This window comes from Schistocerca americana, chromosome 7 (assembly GCF_021461395.2).
Source record: "Schistocerca americana isolate TAMUIC-IGC-003095 chromosome 7, iqSchAmer2.1, whole genome shotgun sequence".
Lineage (NCBI taxonomy): Eukaryota > Metazoa > Arthropoda > Insecta > Orthoptera > Acrididae > Schistocerca > Schistocerca americana.
Window position 1 is genome coordinate 399,834,538 of NC_060125.1, and position 25,602 is coordinate 399,860,139.

Sequence of the window (25,602 nt, forward strand, 5' to 3'; positions counted from 1 at the left end):
ACATGAATCCCAATTGAGAATATTTGGGCAGAAATGGTCAGAGTAATACGAGAAAAGGGGCAGTCACCGTCGACTTGCCGACAGCATTCTGATGTGATTCATGACGCTTGCAATGAGTTACTTGACTCTCCTAGTTTAGTGGCTCGAGTTGTAGGCTCAATGCCCAACAGACTTCGGGCTGTTGTGGAAGCCAAAGGAGGCTATACGCGATACTAAGCACCTTCAGGAGAGGTGTTTTTTTTTCAGTTCTTCACCAATCAGCCGTCTCAATTTTTTTTTTTTTTTTTACTTACAGTAGTAAATTTTATGTAATTTCAAGGAAACGCAGCAAGTGGAATGTGGACTGATTTTTGAGGCTTCATTTTGTGACGGCTAAACAGTTCTACATCATGGGACCTGTGGTGTCACCGCCAGACACCACACTTGCTAGGTGGTAGCCTTTAAATCGGCCGCGGTCCGGTAGTATACGTCGGACCCTCGTGTCGCCAATATCAGTGATTGCAAAAAAATGGCTCTGAGCACTATGGGACTCAACTGCTGTGGTCATAAGTCCCCTAGAACTTAGAACTACTTAAACCTAACTAACCTAAGGACAGCACACAACACCCAGCCATCACGAGGCAGAGAAAATCCCTGACCCCGCTTGGAATCGAACCCGTCAGTGATTGCAGGCCGAGCGCCGCCACACGGCAGGTCTAGAGAGACTTCCTAGCACTCGCCCCAGTTGTACAACCGACTTTGCTAGCGTTGGTTCACTGACAAAATACGTTCTCAGTTGCCGAGACGATAGTTTAGCATAGCCTTCAGCTACGTCATTTGCTACGACCTAGCAAGTCACCATTATCAGTTACTATTGATATTGACTCTACCGTCCAGACCGACGTTCACCATTAATGGATTAAAGTTAAGTATTCCACCAGCTACGTCCGTTTTTCTAAATTCTAATTTCCTTGTCCTGTTCCAGACCTCACGCCAGCTTGCGTGACGTAAAACGTATGCCTTTCGGCCTCCTCTAGTAACACGGTGTTGGCTCTCCTGCCAACCAAAACAGGACCCGCTATTTGTCCACATGTGGCTGAACATCAGAGGTGTAAAAAAATTTGAGAGGTGCCGAAGTCCTCTGGAAGAGTAACGTGTTTTAGACAAGGAGACGATTTTTAGTTCATTCCATTTTAACCACTCACACTATGCTTTGACATTGTTATCCTTGATTTCATTTTATTATTATGTATCTTTTCTCCAGTGAAAGTGAACGGTAGGAAGTTTCGAGATATGAAGAATAACTGGAAGTTTTTAATTTGTGGAATAGCGTATTTTAAAGTTAATATTTTCAACAAATCTGTAGTTATAGGACATATTAAGAAGCAAGTCAAAAATGACATTGTGGAAAGATCAGGTTGGTCTCTAAAGGGTAACGACGGTAAAATAGCAAATACGAAACTATGGGTAACAACTATTGTTGATGGTGAGGAGCCATAATCGATATGCAACATTTCTGTAATTGTATTTCTGAAGTTTATCGTCAATCCTAGGACTGAAACCGATACTCTGTTTTACGTAAAGAATACAACCTTCAAAATTTATTTAGCAGCGCAGAAATTTGATCACACTTTATAGATCAGGAACCTAATCCAACTGCCTTTAATTATATTTTCACGGATGACATTGAGACAGTAGAGAACAAGAGAAATAACAAAACTCTCAGAATCAATACAGAGAATTCAAGTATCAAGTGTATTCAAAAGTTTTCAATAATAGCGAATAATTGTTTTTACAGGCTCATTCATGCCTACGTTTTCTGTCAGACAATGTTTGAAACCAAGACTGACAAGGAAAACAATTTTTCGACAAATTGTCAAACTGGAAGTCGGAGAGCCAGTTACATAAATTACGATGACAACAAACGTTTTTCAAGTAACTGATCACAGGAGGCATCCAACGCATTTAGTGTGAGTTACATGCACAGTATGTAAGCTTAAGGGATACCACTAACAGATGAACATCCCCATCGCACCGCCCTCAGGTTTAGTTATAAGTTGGCACAGTGGATAGGCCTCGAAAAACTGAACACAGATCAATCGAGAAAATAGGAAGAAGTTTTGTGGAACTATGAAAAAATAAGCAAAATATACAAACTGAGTAGTCCATGCGCAAGATAGGCAACATCTAGGATAGGGTGAGCTCAGGAGCGCCGTGATCCCGTGGTTAGTGTGAACAGCTGCGGAACGGGAGGTCCTTCATCAAATCTTCCCTGGAGCGAAAAGTTTAATTTTTTATTTTCAGACAATTATTATCTGTTCGTCCGTCCGTCCGATACGAGGTAACTGCGCCGTAGTATGATGACGCTACACCTAAACAAACATCGAAACACATGACGTCAGTCGATTACAGCGCACGGAAGAGAGAGTATTCCTGCTAACGAGGCTCTCTGGCTGGCAGTTGACTGTTCGCTACTTCGGACGAGAGTGCATTAAATACGTGAGATGCATTGCGTGGGCAATATGAATCCAGCAAATATAGCTCGTGACTTCAATAACAATGTCAATGAATATTTTCTGATCTGTTAGCCATCGGAAAGTTCCTTAAGGGATCGAACGATTGTCGAACATTTGTTTGAATATTTCCTACATTGATAAACAGTATGTGTGGTGATGATTGTCTGAAAATAAAAAATCAAACTACTCACTCGAGGGAAGACTTGAACCAAGGACCTCTCGTTCGGCAGCTGTTCACTCTAACCACGCGGCCATGGGGCTCCCGAGCGCAAACTGTCCTGGATGTTGCTTATCATGCGCATGGACTACTCAGTTTGTGTATTTTGCTTATTTTTTTCATAGTTCCACACAACTTCTTCCTGTTTTCTCGTTTGATCTGTGTTCAGTATTTCAAGGCCTATCCACTGTGCCAACTTATCACTAAATCTGAGGAGGGTGCGATGGGGAGGTTCCCTTGTTAGCTATGAAACAACTGTAGCAAAACGGAGCATCCTCGTTATCCACGTGATGGATAAGACGACTAATTCGCAACATAAATGTCAATGTAGGCATCAGTTTGTGTTGGAACATGTTTCCTGGACCAAATAACAAGCATTTCCTACGTCTTCAATGCGAATCATGTGGCAAATGTAATTTAAACTACATAAAAATATCGAATGAATTTACTAACATAATTATGAACCACTCACAAACATAAATCGATGGTCGCATAGTTGTCAAAAGTGTTCTACAGTATTGCCATTGTCCACCAGACTAGCAGCAGGAAGAAAACGTTCGCTCAGCTGTGCTGAGATATCTTGCACTGACGAAGCTCGCGCTTCGAAGACGCCACAGCATCGTCTGCCACCATCTCAAGTGTACAGTCTTAGACATAAAAACTGACCGCCGGCCGGCCGCCACAGAGACTAAGTCCGAGTCTTTCACTTAATGTGGCCAATAAAACTGACCGCCCTGACAACTCAAAGTCCGGCCATCTGCAAAATCTGGCAACACTGTTAGATGCGGAAGTGTTAGGAGGAATTTTTGTTTACTTCCGAGATGTTCTCGGATTGTGTGAGCCCATGGTATAGTGGCAGAGCTGTCCCCCTATTTGTGAGCACATTATTCAAACTATGGCATCGCCGTCCGGACAGTCTGACGAGTTTGTTAATAGAAGAACTAGCACCGCCCTCCCTGTTGCCACCTGTGCCGATACACCACGTCCCCTCCTCGCTCTTCTACATTGGTGTCTTTTGCCTCGAATTCAGTTACGTTCGACTTGCCTTACCAGCGACCCAACTGGCGATGAAAAAGACGGTTTATCGGGTCCTGCAACGTGGACGACCCGATAACGTCGTGGATAGGAAGCACCCGAACGTCAACTGGCGAGTAGCGTGGAGGACAATTCACCACGTAACACTGGACACTGACGTCACGGCGATGTGGTATATCACTGTCAACGGTAAGCAGGTGACCAGATCAAGGCTACATGCGATCCACATGGTAGACTCACCCACGTGCACGAGCTGTGGCGTTCAAGACGACGATGAACACCGTCTTAGCTGTGGTGAGTCGGCGACAGTGTGGCACTTAGTGAGGCAAATGTCAGCATACTTCCTTCGAGTATCGCCGAATCATATCGACCCCAAGACTATCTTATTCCCGGATGAGACGTATTACCCACGCACTAAAACTAATGCAATGACGTGGCTTCGTGGACATGCACGGCATTATTTGTTTCAAGACGGCACTGAGAATACTTTCGACTTTTCGAACTATTTGCAGGAACGATATTGCAAGATCCTTCGTAACCCAAAGTATTGACAATATTTTTCCAATTATTTGTGAAGTGCGTTCCACGACCCTCCACGTAGCTGGAACATCACGGGTAAGAGAAGCTAAAATTACAAGACGGTGATAGAACACTACACGGTACAACGTGGGATCTACCTTGGTCATTACGAGAAGTCATATCTGGATGATACAGCAGATGGTGAGTTTCGTCGTGAACCCTCACACTCTGTAGCAGTATTTGCCCCATTTCCTCTTTTTGTCCCCGGTGTGATAAAGGTTTCCGCAGTTTTTGTTTCCCATGCAGTGCAAGATGTATCACTGGTTAATGGTGGTATGGATTCCACCCTTCAGTTTTGTTTCATGGTTTCCTTAGCCGCGCACTTTGTTCTCCTTCCTTATGCCTTTTTCTTCAACCATTAGCATGTTTTTAGTAATGTGCGTCCCCAACTCGACACAACGAGTGCACTTACTACTTTTCAGTTCCATACTCTTAAAAAAAAAAAAAAGGTAGTAATCTTCGTGCATTCTAAACCATGGTCGCCTGTTCGCGTCAAATTTTTTTTTTTTTTTTTTTTTTTTTTTTTGTCGGCAACACAACGTTTACTTTTGGTATAACAGAGGGGTCAATGCAGAGCAGGCAGCCAGAAAGATTTGAACTGTGTTTGGAGCGAGTGCTTTTGGGAAAAATACGCCAGAAAAAGATATTCGTGTTTTAACAAAGATCGTTCTGGCATGAATGATTTTCCAGATTAAGGAAGTCTCGACTAGTGATATATGATAGATTACCATTTTACCATCATGCGACATTTGCATTCAACAGGCAAAGTTCAGAAGTCTGGTGTAGGAGTACTGTATGCTCTAATTCGAAACAACAAAAATCAAACGGAGTGACTATTATTGAACGTCATCAGGTCACTCATCGAGCATTCCTATGCAGTACTGTTACTGGTGACGTGTTATGATGCCTTTATCGTTGACTTCCTAAGAAGAAATGAAAGGCTGAGCCCCACCAAAAGACGTAAACTCGAGGAAAGAGTAGTGTGAACATAATATTTTACATCTGATGAATCCTAAAGAGTGGTTTGGGCTTCGAATTCTGCCCCCAGGGTGTGTGCAACACAGGTGGAATTTGTTGCCAACAATTGAGACACCATTCGGTCGCAGTGTAAGAAAATCGAGCAACAAAACTACATCACCTAAGCTACTGCATGATAACGCACTATGTTGATTTGAGAAACAAAACTATCCAGGAGATTGATAGGAATGTCGTCTCTCGGGCACTTATATTGATAGGGAAGTCCTCTCTCAAGAACTTGTCCCTCTCGTCATATATTTGTAAAATTTTACCTTTCCCACTCTTGATCGATCATCCGTCAAGGCAATTCATTTCTAGACGAAAATACTCTTAAACCTACTCTGGTTTAATGACATCGTTAGGACCAGTATGTTTCTACAGGCGTAGAATTTGTAAACAACTTTAGCATTGTCATATCGTTTTAGATATCGTGAAAGAAAATTCTGCTGCTGATTAATTTCTCTTTGAAAATTACTGTTGCGTTTAGTAAACGAATGGAAAATACGATTAAAATGTTCACTGTTTTATTACAAATTAAATTCAGCTTACTACAGAAACATCAGGACGGCAGTTTATCTTAATAAAGCATTAAGTTTCTGTGAGACGATTGAGCCTATTTTAACACTAATTAGTAGGATATTACCGACTTTTGACGTCGAAAGTATCTGTATTTATTTCATTTCCTGTACCATTCGTAAGTATTATGAAAATGTGACATTTCATAGATAAAATTATTTATTCACAACAACAACAAAAACGTCTGAAGAAAACAAATGTGGCATTATGAATCTGGCAGTACCGTAAGGTTTTCACTCTGATTCTAAGAGTTACTGAAAGTAGCAAGACGAATTTTGCTCGAGCGTTGTCTTACGATTCCCTTATTAAGTTTTTATCTGCCTGCTTGTAGCTGTGCTACAAAAAATTAAAAATCTGGCTTTCAGCAAGTCTCGAAAGGCGAACGAAAGCAGCTTGCACCTGGTTACTAAGCATGTTACCTGGGAACTGGTTTTTTCCTAAAGTGGGAAGACATTCTTTTGTGGTTGAATTGGCAAATGTCAGTCAGACGTGTGCCGTTGGTCTAAGCGTTTCGGTGTGTTGAATTTGAACCAATGATTTTTCTGCAGGTTTTTTCTGTCCCAAATAGAGAATTGACGTCTCCCATTAGTATTTTCACGTCACCTTGGTGAATTTTGCTCATAGTATTTTCGAGTGTGTTCCAGAATTTTTCGACATTGTCGGTGTTTTTCTTATTTTCGATGTTGGTGGGGACACGTGCATTGATGAGTGTATATTTTTTACATGGGCTTGCTTGTTGATGGGCCGCCCGCGGTGGCCGAGCGGTTCTAGGCTCTTCAGTCCGGAACCGCGCGACTGCTACGGTCGCAGGTTCGAATCCAGCCTCGGGCATGATTTTGTGTGATGTCCTTAGGTTAGTTAGGTATAAGTAGTTCTAAGTTCTAGGGGACTGATTACCTCCGCTGTTAAGTCCCATAGTGCTCAGAGCCATTCGAACCTTTCGATTGTTGATGGCTGTCATTTCTTTGACAGAGTTGATAGATCTGTGCACGAGAATTGCAATGTCGAAGATTGGTACGCCTTTCACTACCTCTTGTTGTATTTTGCTCTTGAAGATGCGATGTCTTCCCTTATGCAAGGTTACATTATCAGTTAGTCGTGGTTCTTGAAGAGCAAGGATGAGAATTTTTTGTTGGTCGATTTTTTTGTGAGATTATTTAGTTTTCGTGTTTGGATCAAGGTATCGATGATTACTTTTAAATGCATGTTTTTTGCTTGTAGGTAAATTTACCAGAGTTCTTCGATATTCTCTGTTGTGCTAACGTGGACTCCCCAGAATCCGAAAAATCCAACTGCCGCCTGTCGACAGCTGTGCTGTGTACCACCTGGGATGAAGTTGACTTTGCTTGCATAGTTCATGTTTGCTTGTGTTTCATTGGTTGTGCTAGGGTGATACCAGGACCGAACAGGACCAGTGGGTGTTGAAGCCTTTGAAAGCAAATATTTTCAGCCCAGCTCATTGAGCTAACAGACGGTGACCAGAGTAGTGATTTTCACTCAGACGTGTCCGGATTTTGCGTTCAATGGATTGAGTAGTCGTTCAGGATTGTGTTAGTATTAGGTTCACCCCCAGTATATGATTTCCTCGGTACCACCCATATGGGGGGGGGGGGGGTTTCCCCATATCTGCCACACGCGTTTATAATTATTATTATTAATTTCCATCACATAAATGTGGGTTATAATTACGTTACATTGCTACTAGTAGACATATTTCTCACTTTTTCTTAGACAGTTGCTACCTGTTACTCCATCATAGGAATTTATGTGTGGAGCACTGTAGCAATACAGACGTTCAAATTATCCGATTTCTGTAATTTCATTTCGATACCATTTCGTTCTAATCGGAATCAGCCAGGTAGTCTTAATGTGGATATCCGACTACGACTCTAATCGGACTGTTGAATATAGATCACTTATCTATGACAGGGCCTGAATTCTTAAACACTGTGGAAAATAATAATCCAATGTGCTTATTACAAATACGTTATTTCAATATAAGTATATGAACTAACCAGATAACAGTTTAGTTACAGGAGCAGAATAAGTGTTCAAATGTTCAAATGTGTGTGAAATCGTATGGGACTTAACTGCTAACGTCATCAGTACCTAAGCTTACACACTACTTAACCTAGTTTATCCTAAGGACAAACACACACACCCATGCCCGAGGGAGGATTCAAACCTCCGCCGGGATCAGCCACGCAGCCCATGACTTCAGTGCCCCTGACCGATCGGGTAATTCCGCGCGGCTACTAAAAGTATACTCGTCCACAAAACCCATGTGGACAATTATCTGATAATCAGACAAGCTTTGCTTTGTCCCTGCTCCTTAGGATACAACCCCCTTTACTTTCAGGATCCTCCTTACAATTCTTGCAATGCAAGGTAATTGAAAAAACTCATCCACTCGTCGCCAACTGAGGAACTGACTGGTGCATGTGTTGTTCAACACACAGTAGTTGTCACCCTCACTGTAATCAATGACTGTGTGCGTGTGTGTGTGTGTGTGTGTGTGTGTGTGTGAGTGAGTTTTCGTGTTCATGAACAATCTGATTGCGATGGGAAGCTACAAACTGAATTTTCACCCAACCCACGTCCTGCATATTACGTTAAGTAAGATGTATTAACTCCATAGTATCGTTAGCAGACACAGTGCGCTCTTGTTGTCGAGGCCTGCGACAAGCGCAGCGATCAGCAGTGCCCAATGACGCCGCGATTTGCTTATGTTGGCTGAGCGTGGACACAGCAGCAGACGCTTCGCCATAAACAGAAAGAAATCACCATGGCTCTGACTGCAGTGAGCGGATATCACTGCCTGCGTGTTCTTATAGTAACCAACGTGAGACTCCACTCACAGGTGCCATGGAGCAATTGCAACTGGTATCATGTCATTAGTCATCAGAATATTAACCAGTGATGAAATGTCCACTCTATTTGAATCCCAAGAAAATAGGAACGTTCTCTCAAAGGAATGTGAGGTGATATCACAATTTATCCAACATACAAAAATTAACTGCAAGGCTTTCATGTATGCAGTAGTAGCACACAAGGAAGTATTATGTCATGGAAGCGTATATTTCATTTCCTCTTCTCATATTAACGCCTTTGTTTTAGAATGAAGTGAGAAAATTAACACGAAAAACTTAAGTTCCTGAGAAGCATATAGGTCATTTCCTCTTCTCATATCATAGCTTTTGTTTTAGTATGAGGTAAAAAAATAAACAGTTTAGGGTTCTGAAACATAATATGACACCAGATTCTTATCGTAAGCGCTACCTGAAACGCAAAAAGCAGGGGGCTGTCCACTCTCTTGTCCAAAAGCCTGTTTCCTTTCATGCATTACTGACGCTAGGAGTTTCTTATTTAAGGACTTGTGAGCATCAAGTTCTTCAGCAGAACAAGACTTAAGTTATTGTGCTAATTACAGTATGGAAAAAAATGCAAGAAATACGAGTTCCCCTAGAGCAGTGAGGATTTTTGCACATGTCTGTATACAGCAATGGCTGTCAGCTGCCACAACACTTTACAGAATCCTTGCGCCAGGCAAAATAACTGTGCTTGCACTTCAGACTTCATTCAGTAAGACGTCAGGAGATGGTTGGAAACGTCAAATTAACGTTGCTTTCAGAGTCGTATTCACTACAGAATGAGGTGTTATTAAGGTAGTTGAACGTTCTAGCAATTACACTTCTATAATTCCCATATGAGTATTCCGATAGCCAAAAGAACCCGTTAGTGTGAAACCATCTGCAACTGCATTAACATCAAACTGCAAGAACTTAAGATAATACGTGGACTCTTCTCTTCACTAGGCGACCTATTACTGATATTTAGGATTCTCTCCGTCCTAGGCGTGATGCAAATGGAACTTCAGAGGCGCTTTCCGCTATTCTTCACAAACATGAGAAACTTGTAATCACTGCGAGTTACAACTGCGTGATGATAATGTTTCAGGTTGTCAGTAGTTGTGGTGGTGTTATGCTGTCAAACTGCTTACAGCAACGTTAATGGTGGCGCACATAATTTAGCGCTGACTACCTACTTAAGCAAAGATAGTGTTGTGGCGTCGTCGCTTGACTTTATTTGGCCTCAGCTTGAGTAATCCGACTTAACGAACATAGTACTACATTCGCGGGCTGCTAATGATACAGTAAAACTACATAGATCATCGTGCGGGTATTACATTAATTCTGCAATGAAGTGCTTAAAAAATATTACTCTCAGCTATGCAGCTGGAATGGCTCATTACACAGGTACCCTATGTTGCACTTGGTTAAGTGATCAGTTCGCTGCAATCCTGCTTCTACTGTTTGTAAATACTTGTATACTTCAAAAATGGTTCAAATGGTTCTGGGCGCTATGGGACTTAACGTCTGAGGTCATCAGTCCGCTAGAACTTAGAACTACTTAAACCTAACTAACCTAAGGACATCAGACACATCCATGCCCGAGACTGGAGTCGAACCTGAGGCCTTAGCTGTCGCGCGGTTCCAGACTGTAGCTCCTAGAACCACTCGGCCACCCTGGCCGGCATACTTGTATACTGACCATTCGTTATTTGACTAAATATGAACTACAATCTAATTCGCATGTATATGACATGGGTTAGCGCCGGCACAAAGGTATGACTAAGGATTCGATGCCGTTGGAGTCCCGTTATTTTGATGGCAAGACAAATGTTCGCAAATCACCTCTATCGCCTAAAAATACAATAGCATCTTAAACATCGAAGGACCGATGTCCACTCTGACACAGCGCGTTGAAATACAGCAACGACAGCGGATGAAAATGTGTGACCGACTGTGCTTCGAACCTAGACCTCCTGCTTACTAGACAGACGTGCTGACCACTGCACTATTTTTTTTCTGTTTAAAGTTTGTGAAGATTTTCCGCACCAGGTAGGCGGTGGCTAAGAGGGCAGGGGTTGAAAATTCGAGGCCTGGCCACAATGCCTCCCCCATACCTGTCACTGAGCAGCTGCATTATTCACATGTATTCCATGCTTGCACTAATATATTCCTTAAAAACTGTAGAACAAAATTGAAGTAGTAATTTAGGTAAAAGAAATTACAGATTGTCTCCCCCAATGGCGTGCGTTCCTTGTGGAACATAACTTATAACAGTGAACAGTGTGACGGCAAAATAAATAACAAACGTTCGTTCAGAAATATATTCACAATTGAAGTTTCTATGCTCTGGATGCATATGAGGTCTGTAACGAAGCCATTTATTCTTCAACAAATGGAAGAAGTTTCGGAGCCGGAGGGGTTATGCCAAATTAGAACAGTTCTGATTTTAAACCCAACGTAAAAGGATATTCCAGGAATGAAAAAAGTGGAAAAATTGTATTCTGCTGGTAATCAATAAAACTGTCCACCTCTTTGTAGCCCACACAAAGCAATAGATACAAAAATTTTAAACCATTCCTTATATTTGTTATTCTTCTTCAGCTTATAATGTTCTTCTGCAATATAAAACATGCACTCTTGTAATTTCTAAGTTTTGTTTATTCCGACGTAAAACACAAACTGTCCTAGGAGCCACGAATAACTGTTATTCTTTGCGGACGGGTAACATTTTCGGGTTGTGATGCTTCAGTTATCGTTATATGACTTTCTGCGGTTCTGATGATAGTGCTAATTTCTTCCTAGTCCAGTTCCAAATTCTGAGTCTATTTTCACATAAGGTGTGCGCTACAGTTTCTACAAGCCCACATTTGTCGCAGTATGGAGATGGTCTCAATTTGATTTTTCATAATTGTTCCGCTGTGGGTATGGTTTCATTTAAAACGTCGCACCATACGGCGCTGACTCTAGTTGGTATAATTTTACTGTAGATATTTTTCCAGATGTTTCTCCAGTTTTTTGTAGGTTAATTTACCGGAGTTGATTTGTGTAGAAGATGTCTGGTAATATAATCATAGACGGTTCTAGTGTTGGCTACGAAGTCTTTCGCGACGTATTTCCTGAGTAAAAATTTCTCGGTGTACATGCCGCGTCAAATCAGGATAAATCTCCGAGCTTTCAACCACTACCTCCATGGTCGTCGTCAGGGCTAAAACTGACTGTCGTGAACTATTTTTTTTTTTTTTTTTTTTTACTTTATTGTTATTTTAAAACCTGTACAATTCAGGTAGGCTGGCAGCGGCACACTACGCCGCTCTTCAGCCATAGCGTTTTACAAGAGTATAAAACATGGTGAATAACAATGAACAAAGTGACGGGCAAAAGAGAGAGGTCACAGAGACATAAAAAAACACGGAGTCGTTCACATGTGACGATAACAACACGGAAAACACGTCGGCACGGCGCACAAAACACTGGTGAGTCCGACGGCACAAGTGAACGTAGGAGTGGGATGGCGGACACCAAAAACACTATATGACGTCACACACACGAAGCACAAAAGGCGACGATCTCCGGCGCGCGAATGTTCACTATACGTGTGCGAGTCCGGGGACCTGCCAAGAGAGGAGGAGGAGGAAGGGGAGTGGGAGAGCGAGAGGGGAGAGCAGAGATGCCACGGGCAGGGGAGATAGGGGGGAGGGAGGAAGGGGGAGAGGAAGCCCGGGGGAAGAGGGGGAAGGGAGGGGACAGGGAGATGGAAAAAGAAGGGAAGAGAAGAGAAGGGAGGGAGGGTGCCGAAAGGAAAGGACACGGGAAGTGGGGGGTGGGGCAGGGTCAAAGTGGATAGGAGGGGTAGATGGAGGGGACGAGGACATCATCAGGGAGAGGGAGCTGGCGGAAGCCACCTTGGGAGAGGGTATGGAGGGTGGAGAGATGGAGACCGGGTGGGACGTGCGAATACAGGCGCGGCAGCGGGCGGGGGTGGGAGAGGAGCGAGGAAACGAGCGGGTGAGGAGGATCAAGTTTACGTGAGGTGTACAGGATACGTATCCTTTCAAGGAAAAGGAGGAGGTGGGGGAAAGGGATGAGATCATACAGGATCCGTGTGGGGGAGGGGAGACGGATGCGATAGGCAAGGCGGAGAGCATGGCGTTCAAGGATTTGGAGGGATTTATAGAAGGTAGGGGGGGCGGAGATCCAGGCTGGATGGGCGTAACAAAGGATAGGGCGGATGATGGATTTATAGGTGTGGAGGATTGTGGAGGGGTCCAGACCCCACGTGCGGCCGGAAAGGAGCTTGAGGAGACGGAGTCGGGAACGTGCCTTGGCTTGGATTGTCTGGAGATGGGGAGTCCAGGAGAGGCGACGGTCGAGGGTGACGCCAAGGTACTTAAGGGTGGGAGTGAGGGCGATAGGACGGCCATAGACGGTGAGATAGAAATCAAGGAGGCGGAAGGAAGGGGTGGTTTTGCCTACAATGATCGCCTGGGTTTTGGAGGGATTGACCTTGAGCAACCACTGGTTGCACCAAGCGGTGAACCGGTCAAGATGGGATTGGAGAAGGCGTTGGGAGCGTTGCAGGGTGGGGGCAAGGGCGAGGAAGGCGGTGTCATCGGCAAACTGGAGAAGGTGGACGGGGGGCGACGGCGGCGGCATGTCCGCCGTGTACAAAAGGTACAGAAGGGGGGAGAGGACGGAGCCTTGGGGCACACCGGCGGAGGGGAAAAAGGTGTAGGAATCAGTGTTATGGATGGTGACATAGGAAGGACGGCGGGAGAGAAAGGAACCGATCAGACGGACGTAGTTAATGGGAAGGGCAAAGGTTTGGAGCTTGAAGAGGAGACCGGAATGCCAGACGCGGTCATAAGCGCGTTCGAGGTCAAGTGAGAGGAAGATGGCGGAGCGACGGGAATTAAGCTGTTCGGAAAGGAGATGAGTGAGGTGAAGGAGAAGATCGTCGGAAGAGAAGGATGGCCGAAAGCCACACTGGGTGACGGGAAGGAGGCGGTGCTGGCGGAGATGCTGGTGGATGCGGCGGGTGAGGATAGATTCTAGGACCTTGCTGAAGACCGAGGTAAGGCTGATGGGACGGTAGGAGGAGACGGCGGACGGCGGTTTGCCAGGTTTAAGGAACATGAGGATACGGGAGGTTTTCCACAGGTCGGGGTAGTAACCGGTGGACAGGACTACATTGTAGAGCCTGGCCAGGGTGGAGAGGAAAGAGACAGGAGCTTCACGAAGGTGACGGTAGGTGGCACGATCGTGACCAGGAGCGGTGTTGCGTTTTGTGCGGAGTGTAGCAATGAGATCCTGTGTAGTGATAGGGGCATTGAGTTCCGTGTGTGTAATGTTGTCCAAGTACTGGAAGCCAGGAGCGAGGGGAGGGGAAGAGGTGTCAGTTCGATCGCGGATATCTGGGAAGAGGGAATAATCGAACTGGGGATCATCGGGGACAGAAAATACATCGGAGAGGTAGGAGGCAAAGTGATTGGCCTTACTAAGGGAGTCAGGGAAAGGGTGATCATCATGGAGAAGAGGATAATAGGGGGAGGGTTTAGTTCCGGTAAGGCGACGGAAGGCCGACCAGAACTTGGACGAGTTGATTGGTAGGGTTGCATTTAAACGGGTGCATGTCTGTCGCCAGTCCCGGCGTTTCTTAGCCGCGAGCAAATTACGAACGTGTCGCTGGAGTTGCCGGTGGCGTCGTAGTGTGTCCGGGTCACGCGTGCGGAGGAAGGCACGGTAGAGACGACGGGATTCACGGAGGAGGAGAACGGCCTGTGGGGGTAAGGTAGGACGGTGGGGGTGGATGGCGACAGTAGGAACGTGGGCCTCCACGGCCTCAGACAAGGTCCGCTGGAGAAAGGAGGCGGCATGGGTGACATCGTCAGGGTGGTGGTAGGTGAGAGGGTGGCTATCGACCTGGGTGGAAAGGGTATCCCGGTAGGCATTCCAGTCGGCTCGGGAATAGTCGTGGACATACTTAGGGGGAGGGTCAGTACGAGGGTCGGGGCGAGGGCGACGACCGTCTGAAACGGTGAGGAGGACAGGGAGATGGTCGCTACCAATAGGCTCCAGGACATCCACCGTGATGCGGCCAAGGAGGTTGGGGGAGGAGAGGATAACATCAGGAGTGGAGTTGGATTCAGGACGGGTATGCCGGGGGATGGGGACGAGGTCACCTTGAAGGGTGGAGAGGAACCGATGCCATCGCCGTAACTGGGCAGCGGAACGACTATGGATGTTGAGGTCGGCGGCGATCACGTAGGAGGAAAAGGTACGATCGACGTGGGAGAGGAAGTCGAAGGGAATAGGAGCGTTGGGGCGGACATAGATGGTGGCGCAGGTAACGGTAAGGCCGGGGAAGAAGAGACTAAGGATCAGGTGTTCGGTGGGGTCGGGAAGGAGAGGTTGGAGCCGAACGGGGATCTGGCGGTGGTGACCAATGGCAACTCCGCCACGCGCAATCGGGAGGGGATTATCGGAGCGGTGGAGGAGGTAGGGCGAAGTGTGGACTGTGTGGTGGGGTTGCAGGAAGGTTTCATTGAGGAGGAAGGCATCCACGCGGTGGGTGGCAAGGGTGTGCAGGAACAGGTTTTTGTTGGCGGGAAGGGAGCGTATGTTGTTGAAAAGGATACGTTGCTGTCGCGCCATGACTGGGATTTAAACGAGGGTGTCAAGACGGGAGAAGGTGAAATGGGCCTGGTTGTTGGAGTAGGTGGCGTACATCTTGAGTTGGAAGATGGAACGGGCAGCAAGGGAGATCTGCTGGAGGGTGTGAGGGCGCTGAAAGGGATGAACATTCTGGAGGACGATGGTGAGGAACCTGATGATGTCCTCAGCGGTGGGTGGGGGACGAAGGGAATTGCCAGGAGGGGTGGGGGCGTCCAGAGGACGGACAGGTACGGTGAGTTCAGGAGTGGTTGGAGGGGGTCGGGCTTTACACTTTTGGGAGTAGGTGGGATGAGGGAGATTGCAGGTATTACAGGAGGGAGGGGATTGGAGGTTAGGGCACTGCCGGAGGAAGTGCGCCTGCCGACAATGCGGGCAGGTGGGGGCCTCGCGGCACTCAGCTGTGGGGTGCGCATTATAGCGCAGACACCTCTGGCAGCGCAGGGATTGAGGAGGGGAACGGGAAGGGTCGACCTTGTACCGCTGGTGGAAGAGGAGGGCACCCTCCTTCAGGAGACGGTCAATGGAGGGGGCGTCCTCAGAGAAAACCCGCATAAGGCGGGTGGGGCCGGCCGAGTTGAAAATGCGGCGGACCGCCCGCACCTCCAGTGTGGGATGGGCCTGGAGCTCCGCCAACACCTCCTCCTCCGTGATCGACGGACTGAGCCGCGTGATCACGGCGGTGAGGGTCGGCGGGCGACGCGGGGGTTGGGGTTGGCGGGTAGGAGATGGAGAAGGAGCAGGGGTAAGGGAGGCGTTGGGACCAAAACGGGTGATGGGGAGACGGGAGAGGATGTCAGTATGGAGGGTTGGGCTGGGGGAGGAGATGAGAACAGAATCTCGGCGAGGAGTGAGGAGGGAGATGGGGGCACCAGGACAATGCTGGCGAAGGAAGAGGGTGAGGTTCCGGGCTTCAAGGAGAGAGGGATCAGGACGGGAGAGGAGGTAGCGGTAGGAGGAAGGGAGAGAGGAGGAGGATGAGGGGGCAGGGACAGGCGGGGAGACTTCCATGGCATCAAGGGTGGGGGAAGGAGGACGAGGTGCAGCCTTTTTGGAAGCAGAGGAAGCAGGGGTGCCACCGGGGCGCTTGACGGCGGTGGAGGAGGTGTGGGGGATGGGAACAACGGGAATGTGGCGGGGAGGGGCAGGTCCCGGGGCCGGAGTCGGCGCCGGAGATGGTGACGGTGACGGTGAAGGCGACGATGACGATGACGGCGGCAGAGGCGGCGGTGATGGCGAAGGTGACGGGGAGAGCTGGGCGTGGGCAGTGGCCCGACGGGCCACCACCCGAGCTGGAGCTGCAGTGAAAGGCTGGGGGAGTGGGGGGAAGGGATCAGAACGAGAGGAGCGGGAGGAAGAAGCGGGAGAGGGGGCGACAAAGAGAGAGGGTGAAGGGACAGTGAGGAGAGGTGGAATGGAAGGAGGGAGGTGGGACTGGGCACACCAAGTTATAGTGGTGGAGGCGGCGGAAGGGGAGGTATAGACAATGGCGGTGGTGGTAGTAGTGACAGTGGTGGTGGGGGCGGACATGACGGGAGAGAGAAACAAGAACGAACAGAACGAAGAGGAGAGGACAGAAACCGGGGACAGACAAAGACGAAGACGGATGAAGACGAAGACGGCCGTAGACCAGGGTCAGGACGGCGGCGATGGTGGCGACCAGGAGGCACCGGATGGCGGCGGGCACCGGCGGCGGCGGCGAGCACCGGCAGGCGGCGGGCACCGGCGGCGGCGGCGAGCACCGGCAGGCGGCGACCAGGCGGGGGCGACGGGCGACGAGCCCCGGCAGGCGGCGGCGGCGTCGGCGGCGGCGGCGGCGGCAAGGACCGGCAGGCGGCGACGAGCCCCGGCAGGCGGCGGCGGCGGCGGCGGCAAGGACCGGAAGGCGGCGACAAACAGACTACACGGCAAGGATCTTCCACGTCGAAGGCGCACCCTGAGAGTAGCCCAGGCGGTGAAACTCTTCGATGAAGAAGAGAGGGAATCCAACCCTCGAATGGTCGTGAACTAGCGAGGTTCCCACTTTTATATGCAAAGGACGGCTTCTTATTGGCTGGAATACGTCAGCGATATGGCGCGTAGCGAAGTGGTGCCCTCTACTTCCATAGATGTAGTTGCTATCCCGCGTTGCTTCCAGCGCCATCCCTTAAATCAGGAGGTGAAGTGCGAGAAGTTTTTCTCAGCGATTTTTCTTTATCCAGTGCACTCTTCCAAGTGTTGCTAAGTGCATAGCCGTTGTCTCTATTAAAGTTATTATCGCTAAGCCTAATTTCGACTGCTTCCCGGATCACAGAGTCCCAGTAATTCGATGTGTGGGCTACTACTCTGGTTTCTTCAAATAAAATCTTATGCTTGTTAAGCAGGCTATGTTCAGCCACCGCTGATTTTTCCAAATACCTGTATTTCAGGTAACGTTGGTGCTCGATGCAGCGAACGGCAACGGTTCTTACAGACTGGCCCGCGTAATTCTTGCCGCATTCGCAAGGAATAGTATAAATTCCCGCCACTCTTAAGCCGAGACTATCTTTGACTGGTCTCAACATTTCCTTAATTTTCCTAGGTGGTCGGAAAACTGGTTTTATTCCTTGCCTCTTCAGGACTCTGGCTATCTTGCTCGTTGTAGCACCGCAAAAAGGAAGCCGCGCTAAGTGTTGGTCCTCTTCTTGTATGTGGCCGGCATCGTGTCTTACTTTCTTGGACAATACTGATTTAATTTCACCGGCAGAATAACCATTCCTCTTGAAAACAGTCGTCAAATGGTTGATCTCGGGACCGAGGTGGTCCTTGTCGGAAATAGTCCTGGCTCTGTGTACTAAAGTATTCAGCATAGCTCTCTTCTGAGAGACGTAAGGCTTGCTACTAGCCGGATTTTAGCGACATCCAAGCCGCCAAAGTCAAACATCAGCAGAGAGGGGAGAAAAGGACTGAAATTGTTGCAGAAGGATGAAGATCTAGTTGTTTTACCTGCGGACAAGGGGAACGCCACGGTAATCCTCAATGCTACAGATTACCATAAGAAAGTTGGATTATTACTGGAGGACAGCACATACCGGGTTCTCAGACGGGATCCCACATCGGCGCTCAGCAGGAAGACAAGGGAGCTACTAAAAAACTCTGGCCTCTCCGACGAACTGGTGAAGAACGTACGGCCGAGAGCACCTAGGCCACCAAGACTGTACGGTTTGCCAAAGGTTCATAAGGAGAACGTCCCGTTGAGACCGATTGTTAGCGCTATTGGCTCTCCTACGTACAAGCTTGCAAAGCACTTAACTAAACTGTTGGCGCCTATAGTTGGTCACTGCCCACATCATATTAAAAATTCAAAAATGTTTGTTGATATCATAAAACAGATGAAGATAGGCCCAAGTGATATCATGGTCAGCCTCGACGTGGTTTCTCTGTTCACCAAAGTACCTGTGGATGACACATTACAATTGTTGTCTGCTCATTTCTCCTCAGAAATTTTGAAGTTGTTCCGGCATACCTTGACGACGACTTATTTTTTATACAGTGGAAATTATTATGAAATGACGGATGGAACAGCCATGGGTTCGCCACTGTCACCAGCAATAGCGAATTTTTTCATGGAGGACTTTGAAGAACGAGCCCTGAGCAGTGCACACCTCCGCCCATCATGCTTCTACAGATACGTCGACGATACTTTTTTAATCTGGCCACACGGCAGCGACACGCTGCAGCAGTTCGTCGAACATCTGAATGGTGTACATCCAAACATAAAATTTACATTGGAGGTAGAGAAGGAAGGGAAGTTACCTTTTTTAGATGTGTTGGTAGAGCGAAAGCCGGATGGACGACTGGGCCATTCTGTGTACAGGAAGCCAACCCATACAGACTTATATCTGCATAGCCATAGCTTCCATCATCCGTCTCAGAAGAGAGCTATGCTGAATAGTTTAGTACACAGAGCCAGGACTATTTCCGACAAGGACCACCTCGGTCCCGAGATCAACCATTTGACGACTGTTTTCAAGAGGAATGGTTATTCTGCCGGTGAAATTAAATCACTATTGTCCAAGAAAGTAAGACACGATGCCGGCCACATACAAGAAGAGGACCAACACATAGCGCGGCTTCCTTTTTGCGGTGCTACAACGAGCAAGATAGCCAGAGTCCTGAAGAGGCAAGGAATAAAACCAGTTTTCCGACCACCTAGGAAAATTAAGGAAATGTTGAGACCAGTCAAAGATAGTCTCGGCTTAAGAGTGGCGGGAATTTATACTATTCCTTGCGAATGCGGCAAGAATTACGCGGGCCAGTCTGTAAGAACCGTTGCCGTTCGCTGCATCGAGCACCAACGTCACCTGAAATACAGGTATTTGGAAAAATCAGCGGTGGATGAACATAGCCTGCTTAACAAGCATAAGATTTTATTTGAAGAAACCAGAGTAGTAGCCCACACATCGAATTACTGGGACTCTGTGATCCGGGAAGCAGTCGAAATTAGGCTTAGCGGTAATAACTTTAATAGAGACAACGGCTATGCACTTAGCAACACTTGGAAGAGTGCACTGGATAAAGAAAAATCGCTGAGAAAAACTTCTCGCACTTTACCTCCTGATTTAAGGGATGGCGCTGCAAGCAACGCGGGATAGCAACTACATCTATGGAAGTAGAGGGCACCACTTCGCTACGCGCCATATCGCTGACGTATTCCAGCCAATAAGAAGCCGTCCTTTGCATATAAAAGTGGGAACCTCGCTAGTTCACGACAGTCAGTTTTAGCCCTGACGACGACCATGGAGGTAGTGGTCGAAAGCTCGGAGATTTATCCTGATTTGACGCGGCATGTACACCGAGAAATTTTTACTCAGGTTCTAGTGTTGGTTTGTGCTGGTGGAAGTATTATACAGTTCCAATCGCCATGGTACTTTCGGACGTAATCTAGGCTGGCGTGCTACATTAACAGGAGCGTTTTTATCCCCAGGATCTATCGAGAGGAACAGAAGTTTCGTGATGCTTGTCTTAGTGGCATGTATTAGTTTAAAGACACGACTTCAATTCCAAATCCTCTGTCTTGCCTCTGCAAAGTCGCCGTGTGGAAGAATACTTTGAAGATATTTTGTTTCCACACATACCAAGAGGCTAAAGCAAATATTTTATGTGCAGTGACCTGCAGTATCGGTAAGACTGCTGCAGCATGATAAATTTTGCTAAGTATGTATGTATTTATAAACCGAACTTTCTGCAATCAGTCTAACGATCGCAAGTCATGGTCTTTCAACAAGGTTCCGATGACATTTAGTTTCCGCTCCCTATTGTTCGTGGTCATGCGGTTGGGATTCGCCCTTAACCACAATCCGAGACGGAGACTCTCTTCAGTTACATCTAACCAGTGCGCACCTATTGCACAATTGTAGGAACCGAGATGCAGTATTTTGGATTTAAAATTTTGTAAATTTATGATAAGAGCTGATGAGAACAACCCCCCCGGCCATTATTCTACTCGCTCGCGGCCTCACTGTATTCCCGCGAGGGTTCGGACGATGTCGTGCGTCTAGCACTGAAAACTTTAGATGAGCCGCCGAGACCCAAATAATTATACAGGATATTTCTGGGGAAATAGTAAATATTGGAGGAGATGGTAGTATAGACAAACTGCAGAAACAATGACATATAACATGTGTCCAATTTTTATTGTACATACATATAGCTGGGTTGTAGTGTATGTAGAGGTAGCCCTGGATGGAAAAGTATTATGAACACCTCACATAAAGAATGTGTTCCACTGCCAAAGACAATCTTATAAGCAGTAGAAGCTGCTGTAGGGTAAACTGGGGCCTAAACCCAGTACTTAATGGATATTCACCTCTGCAATAAGACCATTGATAATTTACTGGCCTATTATATGAACAAAGTCGATCAGAAGGTGGCTGCTAGGGAGTCTGGCAAAGTGCAGAGACTGATCTGCTTTCACAAACAGATGGAATTAGCAGGACATCCACTCTTGGGATTGATATTACGCTAGGCATGCCCGCCTTACACTAGTGGCTTAAAATGGAGGCAGCGGCAGGGACATACAGGCTAAAAATTGGAAATAGCTAGATATAGTTTGAATATACGTAATCCCAAATCAGTACGCCGGCGGCTCGGGAAATGCCGACTAACTATACAACAACTTCTAGCTGTTTCAATAAACGTTGCTATGTAACAGTTGGATGCAGGGAGCAGTGGAAGAACGAACTACTACACCGTGCAGGAGACATAATATAGTGGTTCACTGACAGGTCGAAAACAGATGAAAGTACCGGGTCTGGTGTACTGCCTAGAATCTCTTTAGGGAAGATGCCCACAGTATTACATGACATCTTATACCAGCATGTGCACGGAGGAGAATTAGAGTAGACCCCACAAAAATCGTAGCATCTACTTTTATTCAGGCAGCCAAGCACCTCTGAAATCTCTATCAGCCCGTACAACTATATCGGAGGTCGTTGCAGAATGCAATGAAGCATTTTCGTTCGGACATGTCCGAAAGAACAGATACCACACATATATCCATATACAGGGTGTTTCAGGAGGAATAGTAGATACTTTAGCACGTGGTAGTACAGACGAATTGCATTAGAAATTCCATATAAATGCGTCCACTTTTTATTGAGGACAGAGGTACAGCTGTTAGTACGTAACCCTAACAAACTCAAATCAAAGGCAAATGAGGACCTTCAAAGTTGATTTTCAAAAATTCCCTCACCAACTTCAATGCACATTTGACTTCTTTTGATAACACCACGTGTAGCTCTTCTGGGGTCGTCTTTGCGTTCTTTTATGAGGGCTGCACTATTCATAATCCGAACGATCAAATCGGCTCTTGGGTTTACTTTTTCTTTGTAGACTTCACCTTTAACCATCCCCGCAGGCAAAAATCCAAGGAGAGAACATCCTAGGACCTCGAAGTCCAAGAAAAGTGCCCATATGTAATGATCAATCTTCCGGGAAATGTTAGGTTTGGATAATGTGTCACTTGACGACTATAATTTGCTGGAGCCCCGTCATGCTGGAGGAACATAGGCATTCCTGTAGCCAAATGAACCTCTTCCAATAACGCTGGAAGTCATTTTCAAGGAAGTGTAGACAACTGGGTCCTGTAAGCACCAACATACTAAGCGGATATGCATTGAAGCCAGCTGCATGTACAAAATAAAAATTGGACACATATTATCTGGAATTTCTTCTGCAATTTGTCTGTACTAACACCTCCTACAATATTTACTATTTCTCTTGAAACATCCTGTATAATTATTTGGGTCTCGGCGGCTCATCTAAAGTTTTCAGTGCTAGACGAACGACATCAAAAATGGTTCAAATGGCTCTGAGTACTATGGGACTTAACTACTGTGGTCATCAGTGCCCTAGAACTTAGAACTACTTAAACCTAACTAACCTAAGGACATCACACACATCCATGCCCGAGGCAGGATTCGAACCTGCGACCGTAGCAGTCGCGCGGTTCCGGACTGCGCGCCTAGAACCGCTAGACCACCGCGGCCGGCCGAATGACATCGTCCGAACCCACGCGGGAATACAGTGTGGGGGCGAGCGAGTGGAATAATGACCGGGGGGCTTGTTCTCATAAGTTCTTATCACAAATTTACAAAATTTTAAATCCAAAGTACTGCATTACGGTTCCTACAATAGTGCAATAGGTGCGCATTGGTTAGATGTAACTGAAGAGAGACTCCAACTCGAATTGTGATTAAGGGCGAAACCCAAACGCATGGCGACGAACAATTGGGAGCGGAAACTTAATGTCATCGGAACCTTGCTGAAGGCCCATGACATGCGATCGTTAGACTGACTCCAGAAAGTTCACTTTATAAATATATGTATAGTTAGCAAAATCTGTCATGTCGCAGCAGTCTTACCGATACTGCAGGTCACTGCACATAAAATATTAGCTGTAGCCTCTTGGTACGTGTGGATACAAAATATCTTCAAACCATCCTTCCACACGACGACTTTGCAGAGGCAAGACAGAGGATTTGGAATTAAAGACGTGCTATTAAACTAATACACGCCACTAAGACAGGCATCATGAAACTTCTGTTCCTCTCGTTAGATCTTGGGGATAGGAACACTCATGTTAATGTAGCACGCCAACGTAGATTACGTCCGAAAGTACCATGGCGATTGGAGCTGTATAAAACTTCCACCGGCACAAACCAACACTAGAACCGTCTATCATTATATTACCAAACATTGTCTACATTAACCTACAAAAAACTGAAGGAAAGTCAGGAAAAATATCAACGGTAAAATGATACCAACTAGAGTCAGTGCCGTATGGTGCGACGCTGTAAACGAAACCATACCCAGAGCGGAAAGATTATGAAAAATCAAATTGAGACCATCTCCATACTGCGGCAAATGTGGGCTTGTAGAAACTGTAGCGCACACCTTATGTGAAAATAGACTCAGAATTTGGAACTGGACTAGGAAGAAATTAGCACTATCAACAGAACCGCAGAAAGACATATAACGATAACTGAAGCATCACAACCCGAAAATGTTACCCGTCCGCAAAGAATAACAGTTATTCGTGGCTGCTGGGACAGTTTCTATTTTACGTCGGAATAAACAAAACTTAGAACTTAGAAGAGTGCATGTTTTATATTGCACAAGAACATTATAAGCTGAAGAAGAATAACAAATATAAGGAATGGTTTAAATTATTTTTTTCTAATGCGTTGTGTAGGCTACAAAGAGGTAGACAGTTTTATTGATTAGAAGCAGAATACTACTCTTCCACGTTTTTCATTTCTGGAATATTCTTTTACGTTGGTTCTAAAATCAGAACTGTTCTAATTCGGCATAACCCCTCCGGCTCCGAAACTTCTTCCATTTGTTGAAGAATAAATGGCTTTGTTACAGACCTCATATGCATCCAGTGCATATAAACTTCAATTGTGAATATATTTCTGAATGAATGTTTGTTATTTATTTTTCCGTCGCCCTGCTCACTGTTATAAGTTATGTTCCACAAGGAACGCACGCCATTGGAGGCGACAATCTGTAATTTATTTTACCTTAATTACTACTTCAGTTTTGTTCTACAATTTAAGGGAATATATAAGTGCAAGCATGTAATACATGTGAATAGTGCAGCTGCTCAGTGTCAGGTATGGGGGAGGCATTGTGGCCAGGCCTCGTATTTTCAACCCCTGCCCTCTTTGCCTCCGCCTACCTGGGGCTGAAAGTCTTCTCAAACTTTAAACAAAAAGAAAAACAATAGTGCAGTGATCAGCAAGTCTGTCTAGTAAGCAGGAGGTCTAGGTTCGAAGCACAGTCGGTCACACATTTTCATCTGCCGACGTTGCTGTATTTTAACGTGCTGTGACAGTGTGGACATCGGTCCTTCGATGTTTAAGATGCAATTGTATTTTGAGGCGATAGAGGTGATTTGCGAACATTTGTCTTGCCATCAAAATAACGGGACTCCAACGGCATCGAATCCTTAGTCATACCTTTGTGCCGGCGCTAACCCATGTCATATACATGCGAATTAGATTGTAGTTCATATTTAGTCAAATAACGAATGGTCAGTATACAAGTATGCCGGCCAGGGTGGCCGAGTGGTTCTAGGAGCTACAGTCTGGAACCGCGCGACAGCTAAGGTCTCAGGTTCGACTCCAGTCTCGGGCATGGATGTGTCTGATGTCCTTAGGTTAGTTAGGTTTAAGTAGTTCTAAGTTCTAGCGGACTGATGACCTCAGACGTTAAGTCCCATAGCGCCCAGAACCATTTGAACCATTTTTGAAGTATACAAGTATTTACAAACAGTAGAAGCAGGATTGCAGCGAACTGATCACTTAACCAAGTGCAACATAGTGTACCTGTGTAATGAGCCATTCCAGCTGCATAGCTGAGAGTAATATTTTTTAAGCACTTCATTGCAGAATTAATGTAATACCCGCACGATGATCTATGTAGTTTTACTGTATCATTAGCAGCCCGCGAATGTAGTACTGTGTTCGTTAAGTCGGATTACTCAAGCTGAGGCCAAATAAAGTCAAGCGACGACGCCACAACACTATCTTTACTTAAGTAGGTAGTCAGCGCTAAATTATGTGCGCCACCATTAACGTTGCTGTAAGCAGTTTGACAGCATAACACCACCACAACTACTGACAACCTGAAACATTAT